General features: G+C 36.4%; 1 protein-coding gene and 1 pseudogene across 3 annotated transcripts in view; one reads left to right on the forward strand and one right to left on the reverse strand.

The window, feature by feature from the left end:
* Positions 1–13749, reverse strand: part of Dnajc1 (DnaJ heat shock protein family (Hsp40) member C1) — a 200852-nt gene that overhangs the window by 128821 nt on the left and 58282 nt on the right. The window lies entirely within an intron of this gene.
* LOC106026240 (heterogeneous nuclear ribonucleoprotein A1-like) lies at positions 11322–12276 on the forward strand (annotated as a pseudogene).

A 13749-nucleotide genomic window follows, 5' to 3' on the forward strand; every position in this document is an offset into this window, starting at 1 on the left:
TATAGTAATCAGGCAAGCATTGGAGAGTCACCACTGAGCTGATTCTCAGTAGAGTCTTGAAGACAACCTAAGTTTTTGGTGTAGCTTTCTGGTGCCAGAAAGGGCAGGACTGATCCTATCCTCAAAAAACTGGCTGCTTGTTTTGATTTGTCTGTTGGCAAGCTGGTAAGATTATATAAAGGGTTTGTCTTCGTTCTGCCAAACTCAGAGCTTTCTGGGTTAGGAGCATATGTGTTAAAAACACTTACAGGCAAATCTATCAGACAGTGCTAAATTGGGCAAGAATAATTGTTGGGGCAAGCAATGGATAAATGATAAATCTTGGGGAAAAGGACTGGGGAGTGTCTTACTTTTCTTATTGCTGAGACAAAATACCTAACATCCAAAGTTAAAAGAGGAGTTTATTTAGCTCAGTGTGTAGAGGTTTCAGTCCATAGGTGGCTGGCTCCAAGGCACAGTGGCACATGGCAGAGGGGCACTGAAGAGGAGAACAGTTCATTGGAGATAGAAGACAGCAAAAGCAAGCAGGAAAGCAAGGGATGACTAAGCTCTTCCTATCCCTTATGTCCTATCCAGGCTACTTAGGGTGGGCAGCACTCACATCCTTAATCCTCCTGTCCTTGATCCTAGCATTACACCAAGAATCAATTCCAGCATCACACACCCTACATCCAGCCATCTCAGAAAAAGCCCCACCTATGACTGCAGGGGGCTCTGGGGGGACATCTAGATGAAAGCCATAAGCGGGAATAAAACACTTTGGGGAGTAAGGGCCCTGAAAGGCTCCCATGTACTTCTTAGAGGCCAGATCATGTGCATGCCCAAGCAGAGCAGAGCATATGCTCAGAAAGACCTGGGGAGGCCCTAAGTTCTTGCCTCTGGCTGATCTTCAAGCTCTGCACAAGCAACAAATAAAGGCTAAGAAAGAACTGTAAATTATCTAGCAGAATCCTGAAGGCATGCTCTAACACGTACATAAAGCCCACTGGCAAATACTGGAAAAAAATACAAATAAATACTGATATATATTCCCAAAACCACAACCCTGATTCCTGATCACCAAGCTAAGCAAACAGATATTCCAGTGGCCACACAGAGCCATTACTGTACACATAAAACTAGATAAACAGCACAAACCACAACAAGCAATAAAAACAAACTCTGAGGAAGATGGGAGAATTATATACTTAAAATGTCTACAAACCAACTCCCCCCCACCCCCACCCCGTACACTCAAAGAGCCAGGCAAAGAAACCACAAAGTCTGGTCCAAACAGAGAAAAATGCAAATTGTGACAAAGTTCAGAAATTAAAACTACTAGACAAAGACATATATTAGAACTACTAGACAGATTTTAAATACGCTTAAAGAACATGTGTAGAAAACTAAGGTATAAGAATTACAGATCACCAAATTAAGATTATCAACGAAGGGACAAATTTTTAAAAAGGAGCTAACAGAACTGCTGAGCTTAAAAAGTATAACTAAAAAATTTCAGTATGTAAGGTCCAACAGCAGATTTGAATAGGCCAGAAAAAATAGTCAATGGACATAAAGATATGCCAATTGAGATCACCTAGTCCAAGACCAAGAAAGAAAGAATGAAGAAAAATCACAGAGCTAAGAACATCAACATACACATGGGTAGAAAAAATATTTGAAGAGAAAATGGCTAAAAACTTCTAAACATTTTGAATGAAATGAATTTATACAGCTAAGAAGTTCAATAAACTCTAAGATAAAACCAGAGAAAACCTTCTAGAAAAGTTATCAAACTGTAGAAAGTCAAGAGAGAATCCTGAAAGCATTAAGAAACAATTTGTCTTATACTAAGGATCTCCAATCAGACTAGTAGACTTCTCATTATAAAGTTTGGAGCTCAAAATTTAGTAGTAGTGACATACAAAGTGCTAAAAAAGAAAAAAAAATTGTCATCCCAAGAATTCTGTATTCAACAAAACTATCCCTCAAAATGAAAGAAAATTAAAATATACCCCCGTTAAATAAAAAACATGAAAATTCATTGCTAGTTAATATGCACTACCAGAAATGCTACAAGGAGTCATTCAGACTGGAAGGAAAAAAAAAAAAAAAAAAAAAAAAAAAAAACTAGACAGTTAATCAAATAAGCACAAAGGAATGTCTGTATCCCTCCAAAATTCATACGATATTTCAACCCCAATGTGATAGAGCTAAGAGGTACGCCCATTGGGAGGTTAACAGGTCATAAGGGCTCCTCCCTTATGAATGGTATTATGTCCTTATAAAAAGGCCCTAGGGAGCTGCCCCCTTTGCTCCTTTACCACTTGAGGACACAAAGAATGCACCATCTATAAGGAATGGCCGACCCTTTACCAGACACTGAAATTATAGTGTCTTGGACTGCCCTATCTCTAGAACTATGGGTAATAAATTTCCGTTGTTTATAAATGACCCATTTTAAGGTATTTTATTATAGTATCCAAACAGACTAAGACAGATAAGTATACAAATATAAAAGTCAATACTAATGTATTTTGGCTAGTGACTAATTTTTTCTATATGATTTTAAGGATTACTACATAAAGCAATAATTCTATGTCTTAAATAAAACAGTAACATAAATCTACGACCATGGCACACATGTATAAAGATGTAATCTTTAACAGTACAGTATAAGGAGGGAATGGTGTTTTTGCTATAGAAAAAAGTGTTTTATATGATTGAAAGTAAACTAGTATTAATCTGAACTAGACTGCTATAAATTAAGATGGCAACCACAGTCCCCAGGGAAAACACTAATTAAAATAAAGATCTACAGTAAAAGAAATGACAGGGAAATCAAATGGTTGGTTAGGGGGGAAAAACACAAAAAGAAGGCAATATTGGAGAAATTAAGAAATAAGATATAAAACATAGAAAGCAAAGAGCAAAACTGCAAAAATAAGTCTTTTCTTACCAGTAATTATTTTAAAAGTAAATAGATGAAACCCCAATTAAGAGACTGACAGAATGGATTAAAATACATTCAACTATGGTATACACCATCAACAAGAGACTCTTTAGAACCAAAATATAAATACAGAATTGAATGTAAATGGATGGAAAAATCCTGTTAGACAAAACAAGTTTAAGATGAAGATCATTACCAAGAGACAAAGATTTTGTTCAGTGATAACAAGTCAACCCACCAAGAATATGTAACAATTATAAACAAAAAAAACAAGTATAGACACATGCATGTAACAGAACTCTAAAAATAGGATGTAAAGTTTTAAAAGATTCAAAAGGAGAAACAGACAATTCTACACTAATAGTCCAAAATTCCTACATTCACTTTCGGTAACTAAAACAATCAAAAAGATTAGTAAAAAAAATAGAAGACTTGAACAGTAAAAATCAATTAGAAATACCTAACAGATATCTCTAAAACATTTTACGCAACAACAGAATATATATTTTTTCAAGTGCACGTGCAACATTCTTTAGAATAGACTATATTGTTACAAATTAAGTCTCAACATATTTTAAAAGCCTGAAGTTACAAGTAATATGTATCTTTGACATCCAGAAAAAGTACAAATTAGATTTGACAAATTTGAAAATAAAGAAGTAATTGTGACTCTCTAACCTATACATAAGAATAACAACAATAGCAACAACTTTTATTTAGCTACACTAACTCTATGCCAGACATAATAATATGCACATCATGAATTTCTCCTATGGAAACACCACAGCAGTCTTCAGACGTTGTAGGATTATCATCTCCATTTTACAGATGATGAATGAGACTTAAAGAGAGTAGGTGATCTGCCCATATCCAGCCATATCCTAAGCTTTACAATGTCTCTTGATAGGGGCTGGGGATTTAGCTCAGCAGCATAAGCGCCTGCCTTGCAAGCAGGCAGTCGTGAGTTCGATCCCTGGTACCGATAAAAAGGAAAAAGACAACAAAACAAAACAAAACACAATGTCTCTTGATAGCATTTTTCTCTTATCTTTGAATTAATTAATAATTCAAAGATAAGAATTAATTTTGTTCATCATGGTCCTAGAAGCAACAGGTGAAAGATCTACACACACACACACACACACCCATATAAACAAGATGCTACTAGGCAATTCCATCTTGGATTATATTAAAATCAAACGGTATCCTCCAGTGATATATTTATATAAAAAAAGTCCTTGTCATTAGGCTATAATTTGAACACTTCACTCCATCCTTTTTTTTCTCTAGCTAGAGGCATATCAATTTTGTTGACATTTTTCAGAAAGCAAACTTCTGCTTTTGTTAATTCTATTATATTCTTTAAGTTATCACTGTTTTAATCATTGCATTTTCTTTCTCCTACATGTTTTGTATTTAGTTTGCTATTTTTCCAATTCCAAAAAGTAGAAAATTAGGATTTTTTTCCCAGAAAAATGTGTTTATAGATTTTAATCTGTAATATCAAATATGAAAACAATTTAAAAATCTAGTCAAAAAATTATGTGGAATTACTGATTTTGAGGGAGTTGATCTTGGTTAGCAATAGTACACAAATCCCCAAATGTCAGTGGTTTCTCAATTGTGTAACTAAATATATAGTTTGAAAGGTTGTAGCCTTTTTTGCATGCTAAATGTCATAACCAAACAGATGATGCTCTTTTGTGTTTAATATTCCTTAGAGATTTTTTTCAAGGCAATAGGGAGTTTTATTAAGAAGAATTCACTGTAATTGATCCTACGTAAGGAAAGTCTTGTCATTTTTGTTTCAGTTAACTAGCCACATATTTTTCTATTACTCTTCAGACCAAAAAGGGGGATATCATATTTGTGAGTACACTGTATAAACAGAATGAGTTTTAGAATACTGGCAACCCACTGATACAAATCAGGGATCAGTAAACTACAATCTGTAGAACAAAACCAACTATGTCTTGGTTTTGTAAGTGTTTCATTGGGACCTAATCACACATTTGTTGTTATATTGTCTGTAGCTGTTTTTTCACTATGATGGCAAAGTTTAATACTTGTGTTTTAGTCACTTTCTCATCACTGGGACAAAATATCTAACATGCTAACAACTTAAAGGAAGGGAGGTTTACTTTGGCTCACAGGTATAGCCCATGGTCAGCTGGTTCCAAGACAGAAATGGCACGGTAGAGGGGCATTGTGGATGAAAAGCTGCTCATGTCATGGTGGCCAGGAAAGGGAGAAGGAGGAGAGGAATTTAGGAAGGAGATACAATGCCGTGTACTCTTCCAGGTCCCAGTCCTGGCAGCCCTTCAGTTCTGACCTACACTCACCTCCTAACAGAACATGAAGCTATGAATTCCTTAGGTGATGAACTCACTGTACTCATACCCTGGTGTTCCCCCATGCTCTACTACCTACCAAAAGCCCCATTTCTCAACACAAGAGACTTAGGGAATGTTCTAGATCTAAGCCACAATACTTGCAATCAAGACTATTTGGCCCACAAAGCCTAAAAATTTACCATCTTTCCTACTACAGAAAATTTGCCAGTCTCTACTATACAGTAAAATAAGAAATCTCCCTGAGTCATCTAAGGCAGAGTTTCCAATGCACTTTTGTCACAAAAATGTATGAGGGCAGAGACTGTGCTTATCATGTTTACTATTATATCCCCAGTGTTTGCATATAGTAAGTACTCAATAAACATTGCCAAATCAAGTAAAGAAATAAAAATAAAAGTTTTATAGCCCTCATGGTCTAAAATGAGTCCAAAATGATTACTGATAAGACTCTTGTTGCCCTGCTCTTTGCTTTCTATGTTTTGTATCTTATTTCTCAATTTCTCCAATATTTCCTTCTTTTTGTGCTTATAGCTATATAGTTTCTGAGCATTGCTTTTGTGGCATCTTGAGTTTTGGGATGTTACGATTTTATTTTCATTCATATGGAAGTATTTTATTTTTCTAGTTAACTTTTAAGAGTAAGATCAAAATTTGGTTTCATTATTTCTTAATCTTTAATCATTCTGTTACAAAAAATAGTTCTAATTGCTTACATTGATGCATTAAAATCTTCCAGAAGGTATCAGTACAAACAGAATGTTGACTAGATGATAAGATCCTGATGCTTTATCACCTTTCCTGTTTTATTTCTAAGAGTACAATGTTCTGGCCTATTATTAAGATCTTTTGACAAACACACAATTATACAAAGACAACACAATGCCTGTTTTCATATCACAGTATTTTAAAAATTTTTTTATTTCTTCCTTGACTTGCTGATTAAGGGTGTGTTAATTTCTATCTGTTTGTGAGTTTTCTAGTTTTCCTTCTGTCATTGATTTCTAACTTCATTCCACTGTGGTCAAAGAAGAATACTTTTCAGGGCTAGAGGATTTTATATTTAAAATAAATTAAAAAGGAAAATGCTTTATAAGTTCACTGGGTATGGTGGCACATGCCTGTAATTCCAGCACTGGGGAGGCTAAGGTAGAATTGCTAGGAGTTCAAAGCCTGCCTAGGATACCCCGTGTTACGGATTAAAAAGAACTGGTGGGCAACCTAACACCAGCTGAATTGAATTATCATAATGCTGCGTGTAGATGGCTTACCTGAGGAAAGTTGTCTGCATAAAAGAGTTGTTGAGAGGAAGAACGAAGCCTTGAAGGTTTTCCTAAGTGTGGTTTAGAGTTGTTGGAGGAGATTGTCATGCTAGCTTCCCTGATATAAATTTGGCCAGAGTAGTTCAGGACCTTGTCGCTCCGAGTGGATGTAGTTCACTCTGCGGGAGTTTTGGTCCTTACTTTGAGCGTCGCTTCTTGGCTCCAGAGGGAAAGATGTGTGCTGTTTAATGTACAGAAGTTTGTCATGCTAGCTTCCTGACATGTACTCAACTGTTGTCATCTAGGACCTCATTGTCCTGAGGATGGTTGTGGTGGTTTCCAGGGGAGCCCTGGTCCTTATTTTGAGTGCTGTTTCTTGGTTCCAGTATAGAACCCTCAATCTCCTGGCACAGATCCTCCACTCTGCTGGCATAGACATTTTAGCTTCCACCGCAGACCTTTGGGCCTTCCCAGCACAGATACATGAAACAAGACTTACATGAGTCATTGTCATGTGCTCTAGGTCTTCAGCTGGACTCATGCAGGACACTGTGGTGGGATCCAGGCCCTTGGCTGGATTTTCTAGGTCTTTAATGATGTGAACAGATTTCCGGAACCTTCTTTATTTAACTCTGGGTGACCATCATAAAATAATATAAATCGTGTCCTGTATGTAATTGTTCTTGCAACCCCTGACTACAACAAAAATGTACAAAGTGAGACCCAGTCTCAACAGCCTCCCCCGCCAAAATAAAACATCCTGGGGGCAAAAGAATACATTAAAGCCAGGTGTGGTGGCATATATCTGGAATTCCAATTCTTGGGAGGCTGAGGCAAGAGAAATGTCACAAGTTCAAGGCAAGCTTGAACTACATAGCAAGACCCTGTCTCAAGCCAAAAAATGTACATTTAAAAATAATGATGAGGTATAATTCAGTGGTAGAATACATACTTAGTATATACAAGGTCCTAGGTTTTATCCCCAGAACTCTCCCTTCCATAATAATTTTTCATGACAAATGAAAATAATAAATACAACAAAGTAGCTGTGTTAGCCTTTGTCCCCATGGCCAAATACTTGAGAAAAACTACTTGAAGGGATGAAAGATTTACTTTGGTTCATGGTTTTACTTGTTCAGTGTTTCCGTGGAAGGCTGGCTGCAATGTTACTGGGCTTGAGCTGAAGCAGAACAATGTGGCACAACAGAGGTAAGCTTCATGGCAGCCAGAAAGCAAAAGAAAAGGAAGAGCCAGAGAGGAAAATACATAGCCCTGAAAGCCAAGTGTCCTGGACCTACTTTTTTAAACTAGGCCCTTCCTCCTATGTCTACCAGTAATTCCACAAAATTACAATTTCATAATTAATCCACTCATGAAGTTAGAGCCCTCATGAGCCAATCAGCTTTCAAAAGTCCCACCTCTGCTGCACACAAGAAACTCTGAAATATGTGCACCCTAACAGCAGTTTACTTCATGATAAATTTCAAGGTGGGCCCATGTGACCAAATGCTACAGAAGCAAAAGAGGTTTTGGTATTATTCACTATGGATCATTGTGGACACTAATTAGGTTTGAAGAAATCTACTTAAATTTATGTACTATTATAGCACTAAATGATATTCTTAGCCTTAATTATATGTAGTAACAATGACAGGTTAACCTGTATCTAATTGTAATTACTGACACAGAATATAGGATATTTATTTTGAGAGCAAAGTTTATAAAAAGTTTCTCAATAAATGAAATAATTTCTAGTGCAATAAAAGAATATATCTGCTCTCTTAAATTTGAACACATAAATTTGGATTAATAACATGCTTATTTCAGTTGGATACACCTTTGCCCTGCCCTAAGATTAAAAAGATAATTATTCTCTAAAATGTACATAAATGAAAGACTGTAGCCCACAAGTGACAGCTGCTCCCAATATCTAATTACTTGGGAGCTGAGTTGGCAGGAATATCAGGTCAACTATTAGATTAGACTATATTTTGTAACTGATTTATCTTGAAAAGGAGGTCTCTTTAACAAGTAAGTTGCAGTAAGTTGCAGGTTGTGGGGAGGTATAATTCTTTTTTGTTTTTTGTCTTTTTCATTTTTATCAGTACAAGGGATTGAACTCATGACTGCCTGCTTGCAAGGCAGGCGCTTATGCCGCTGAGCTAAACCCCCAAGCCCCGGGGAGGTATAATTCTTAAGAGACACCCAATTTGTCTGGTCCCTATTTCAAACAAAATCAGGGTAAAAAGACATTTTTGAGATACCTGGGAACATCTGAATAAGAACTGCATATTACATGTGATTATGGAACTACTTTTAATTATATTGGATAGAACAACAGTATGATGATTATTTTCTAAAAATCTTTATCCACAGGGATGCACGTGAAGTATTCTAGAGTAAAATGCCAGTGTCTGATTCTAATTCTTTATTACCTCAGAAAAAGAGATAATGTGAATGTTGACAATTGTTGAATCAGACTGACTATTCTCTCTAGTGTTGTATGTTTTACAATTTGCATAAGAACCCCAGAAGTAAACAGTAGCAAATAGTAAATAATGCAGTATGTAAATATAAATGTGTAATGATTGATCATTTGCAATACATGTATTTTAAATGTTCTTGAAACAAAAAAGATATGCCACAGAAGACACTAGTAGCAGCCTAGATCTTTTTTTTTAAAGAAAAGAAATGAAAGCCAAGAAGGGTAAGCAGAGCCAAAAGTTATTTTTCACCTATTAATAAAAAAATCATGTTTTAAGGATGAACGGTAACCACTCTGTAAAACACATGAAAACTTCCAAATTAACAGAAACAAAAATTTTACTAAGCCAACAAAATCAGGTTTTTAAAAAAACTGCTAAAAACCAACAAAGCTGGGTATAGTGGCTCCTACTTGCAATTCTCCCACTCAGGAGGCTGAGGCAGGAAGATAGTGAGCGTGAGCTCAAGCTGGGCTCTGTAGTAAGTTCAAGGCTGGCCTCGACTATATATTGAGACCCTGCCTCAAAACAGAAACAAAACAAAAATACTACAGATGAGGAGAAAAAGAAGAAAATCAAGCATATTAGCTATTCAGTAAATGTGTGTAGAATTTTCTTGTCAAAATACAACTGATCAAGGAATTGGGTCAGAAAAATCTGAAAACAAAGAGATGAACAGAGACAAAAGTAAACAAAAAAGCAGTAATGTTTACTACTGCATGCTAAGTGCGTGCTCCTCCTGTGGGCTACATCCCTGGCCCAGAGATTATGCCTGATGACCAATAAGGTCACTGGTTTTTCAAGACACTGTTGGCAGAGCTAGTATTAGCTACTAGCTTCCTGAAACTAGCAATACTTACAATGACTAAATGATTAGTTTCCTGATAACAGTGACTTCCTCCTTCCTATAGAAATCACAGTATGGCACAGGTAAAAAACAATAGATAAGTCAAGGATAACCATAGGGAAATGGAAATACAATATTCCAAGATGGTAATGAAGTTCTCTTTGGTAAACTCTGGGTCAGAGACAGTAAATGGTCTTCAAGAAATGTTATTTGTCAGATCATAAAACTGAACCTTGAATATATCTAATTTTTGTCTGCTATACCTCAACAATGCTGGAAAAACTTAAAAATCAGGAGAGATAAAAATATTATCAGAACTTCTGCTGACGAATTAATACTGGAGGCAAGGCTGTAAATGGAGAATATTTGTAAGCATCAGCTTTATACATGTAAGGATACTGGCATCATTCACAGAAATGGTGAACATGGAAGAGCATTAGAAGGGCAAAGATGATAGTAAGATTGGCAAGTAGGAGGCATCTTTGAAATAGTCCACTAGAACTATCAATTACGAATCTGGATAACAAGTCTGGAGCTCAAGGAATAGTCTGCTAGGCACGTACCCTTAGAAGCTATTGGTATATTAAGACAAGTCAAATCACAGGCATGAATGTAATTGCTCAAGAAAAAAGTGCAGAATGATAACACATACAAGGCTTAGTGAGCTTTGAAGTATGTTAATTATTTTATCAAAGAGAAAATATAAACTGGCAAAGACAGAGAAGACAAAACTAGAAAGGGAGAAGTATCAGAAAAGTATGGTTTTAAAGAGAATAAGTAATATAATACTATCAGTGCTGTTATGACAGGTAAAATGAGCACAACATTTTCAGCTGGGTATGAAGATCATTGGTAATCCTGGTAACCTTTGGTAGAGTAATGGATACAGATGCCAAACTAGGGTGAAGTAAGATATACAAAGGAAGTGGGGAACTTCAGAGAGAATTTCAAGAAATTTGGTTGCTGAGACAAATGAGATGTGTAGATAAGATTTTCTTTCCTTTTTAAATAAACATATCTATTTAAATACCAATAAAGTGGGTCCAATTGACAGAAGAATTTAGATATAGGTGACACACTGACAATATATTTCCAGGGCAAGTGAAGCAAAATTAGACTGCAATCCAAAATATGGGAGAAAAGTTGGCTTCAAGGCAGGGATACTGCCAGCAGCAGGAGGGAGAAAATACTTGTAAATCTAAATCCACATAAATTGGTTATTGGATGCTGAAATTTGCTGAGTATAAATGGCATAAATTTGATAATTTACAAATGCTGTGGTCAATAAAAGTTGAATCAACAGGACTGAAGGTATAAGTTGATGGTAAGAGTTCTTTTATAGTCTTTATCAGAAAGTAGAAAGGTGGAATACGTTCGGTACCTTGTTCCTTTCTACTGGCAGATACCACAGAGGAAGCATCATCAGTCTCTCTTCAGACTGCTATCATGCCTAGGTCAGAGTCTCCTAAGAAGTCCAAACAGCTGTGGAAGCTCTTCATTGGAGGGCTGAACTTTGACAAAACTGATGAGAGTCTAAGAAGCCATTTTAAGCAACGGGGAACAATCACAGAGTGTGTGGTAACGAGAGATCCAAACACCAGGCATTCCAAAGACTTGGGTTTGTCACTTATGCCACTGTGGAGGAGGTGGATGAGCCATGAATGCAAGGCCACACAAAGTGCATGGAAGAGTTGCGGAACCAAAGAGAGCAGTCTCAAAAGAAGATTTTTCAAAGACCAGGTGCCTGCTTAATTGTGAAGATCTTTGCTGGTGGCATTAAAGAAGATACTGATGAACATCACCTATGAGATTATTTTGAACAGAATGGAAAAACTGAAGTGCTTGAAATCATGACTAAGGCAGTTGAAAGAAGTGGGGCTTTGCTTCTGTAACCTTTGATGACCATGATTCCATGGCTGACTGTCATTCAGAAATACCATACTGTGAACGGCGACAACTGTGAAGCAAAGAAAGCTCTGTCGAAGTAGGAGATAGCTAGTGCTTAATTTAGCCAAAGAGGTGAAGTGGTTCTGGAAATTTTGCTGGTGGTCACGGAGGTGGTTTTGGTGGCAATGACAGTTTTGGTTATATAGGAAATTTCAGCAGTCGAAGTGGCCTTGGTGGCAGCTGTGGTGGAGGTGGATATGGTGGCAGTGGGAATAGTTACAATGGATTTGGGAATGATGGAAGCAATTATGGAGGTGGTGGAAGCTATAATGAATCTGGCGATTACAACAATAAATCTTCAAATTTTAGACCCATGAAGAGAGGAAACTTTGGAGGGAGAAGCTCTGGGCCCTATGGTGATGGCAATTATTTTACCAAATCATGAAATCAAGGTGGCTATGGTGGTTCCAGCAGCAGCAGCAATAGCTATGGCAGTGACAGAGGTGTTAAATAACTTCCAGAAACAAAGCTTAGCAGGAGAGGAGAGCCAGGGAAGTGACAGGGAAGCTACAGGTTATAACAGATTTTTGAACTCAGCCAAGCACAGTGGTGGCAGGGCCTTGCTGCTACAAAGAAGACGTGTTTCAGACAATAATCATGTATATGGGCAAAAAACTCAAAGACTGTATTTGTGACTAATTGTATAATAGATTATTTTAATTTCTGTTCTGTGGAAAATATATAACCTTTCAATAAAAGGTTTTAATGTAGACTTTTTTGCACTCATGCTGTTGTTTGCTAAATGTATCAATCTGATCATGACACTGAATAAATGTGTCTTTTTTAAAAAAAAAGTGAAAGGCCATAGAAAGGGTGAAAAAATGTAAACAGAAGGATGATTAGGACCAGTAAAACAGTCTACAATTTGTCCTAGTTGTTCTTTAAAAATAAGATCTGGAGTAGTATAATGATAGATTTCTACATTGTGTTTGTTTTGTTTTGTTTTGGTACCGGGGATCAAACGCAAATATGTGTGCTTGCCAGGCAGGCACTTATGCCACTGAGCTAAATCCCCAGCCCAACAGATTCTACATTTAACTTTAACCTTTTCTCTCATATGTTATTGTTTCTTCACAGCTCAATTGTTATACAAAATAACTAATAATTTAAGAAATGATATATGAAGTATCAAAATCACATTAGATAATTTTGTTTTGTTTTGTTTTGTCTTTTTGAGACAGGGTCTCACTATGCAGTTCAGGCTGGCCTTGAGTTCACTTTGTAGCACAGGCTAGTCTAGAACTTGCTATGATTCTCCTGCCTTAGCCTCTCGAGTGCTGGGATTACAGGCATGTGCCACCACATCTAGCTACACTAGATAATTACTGAGATTAGTAGATTCAAATTTCTTGTTTTTCTATGTAAGAATATTACCTAAAATATATAATACCTTATAATCCATACATTTTATAGCCAAATGGCCCATAAACATGAAAAAGTACTCAATTTCATTAATCACTGAGAAAGAACAAATTAAAGTCACAGTAACTTACCACTACATACCTACCATAATGGTCAAAATTAGAAAGACAAATTTAAAAAATTGTTATTAAAATTTTAAAAAATACTTTCTTTTATAAATAAGAATCAGTATCAACTATTGATAAGGATGTGGAGCAACTACAACACCAGTGCACTGCTGGAAGGACTCTGAACTTAGTGTCTAAGACTGCATGAGGTTCTAGACATCTAGATACAAGCCATAACATTCTCTCTAACCTCCCCAAAACTCATGTCCATTCCTTAATGCTCAAGGCATTTAATCTATCTCTAAGAGTTGCCAAAGTTCTAAAAGTTTCAGCATTGCTGAAGTGACTACATTCAAAGTCTCCTTTGAGATTTAGGCCAAGCCTTGGCTGTGAGCCCCTACATAAAGGAAAAAGAAGTTAAACACTTCTAATATACAATAGCACAAGAAAAACATCCC

Source organism: Cavia porcellus, unplaced genomic scaffold, assembly GCF_034190915.1.
Source record: "Cavia porcellus strain 051 isolate PalLab524CR breed Dunkin Hartley unplaced genomic scaffold, mCavPor4.1 scaffold_27, whole genome shotgun sequence".
Classification (NCBI taxonomy): Eukaryota; Metazoa; Chordata; class Mammalia; order Rodentia; family Caviidae; genus Cavia; species Cavia porcellus.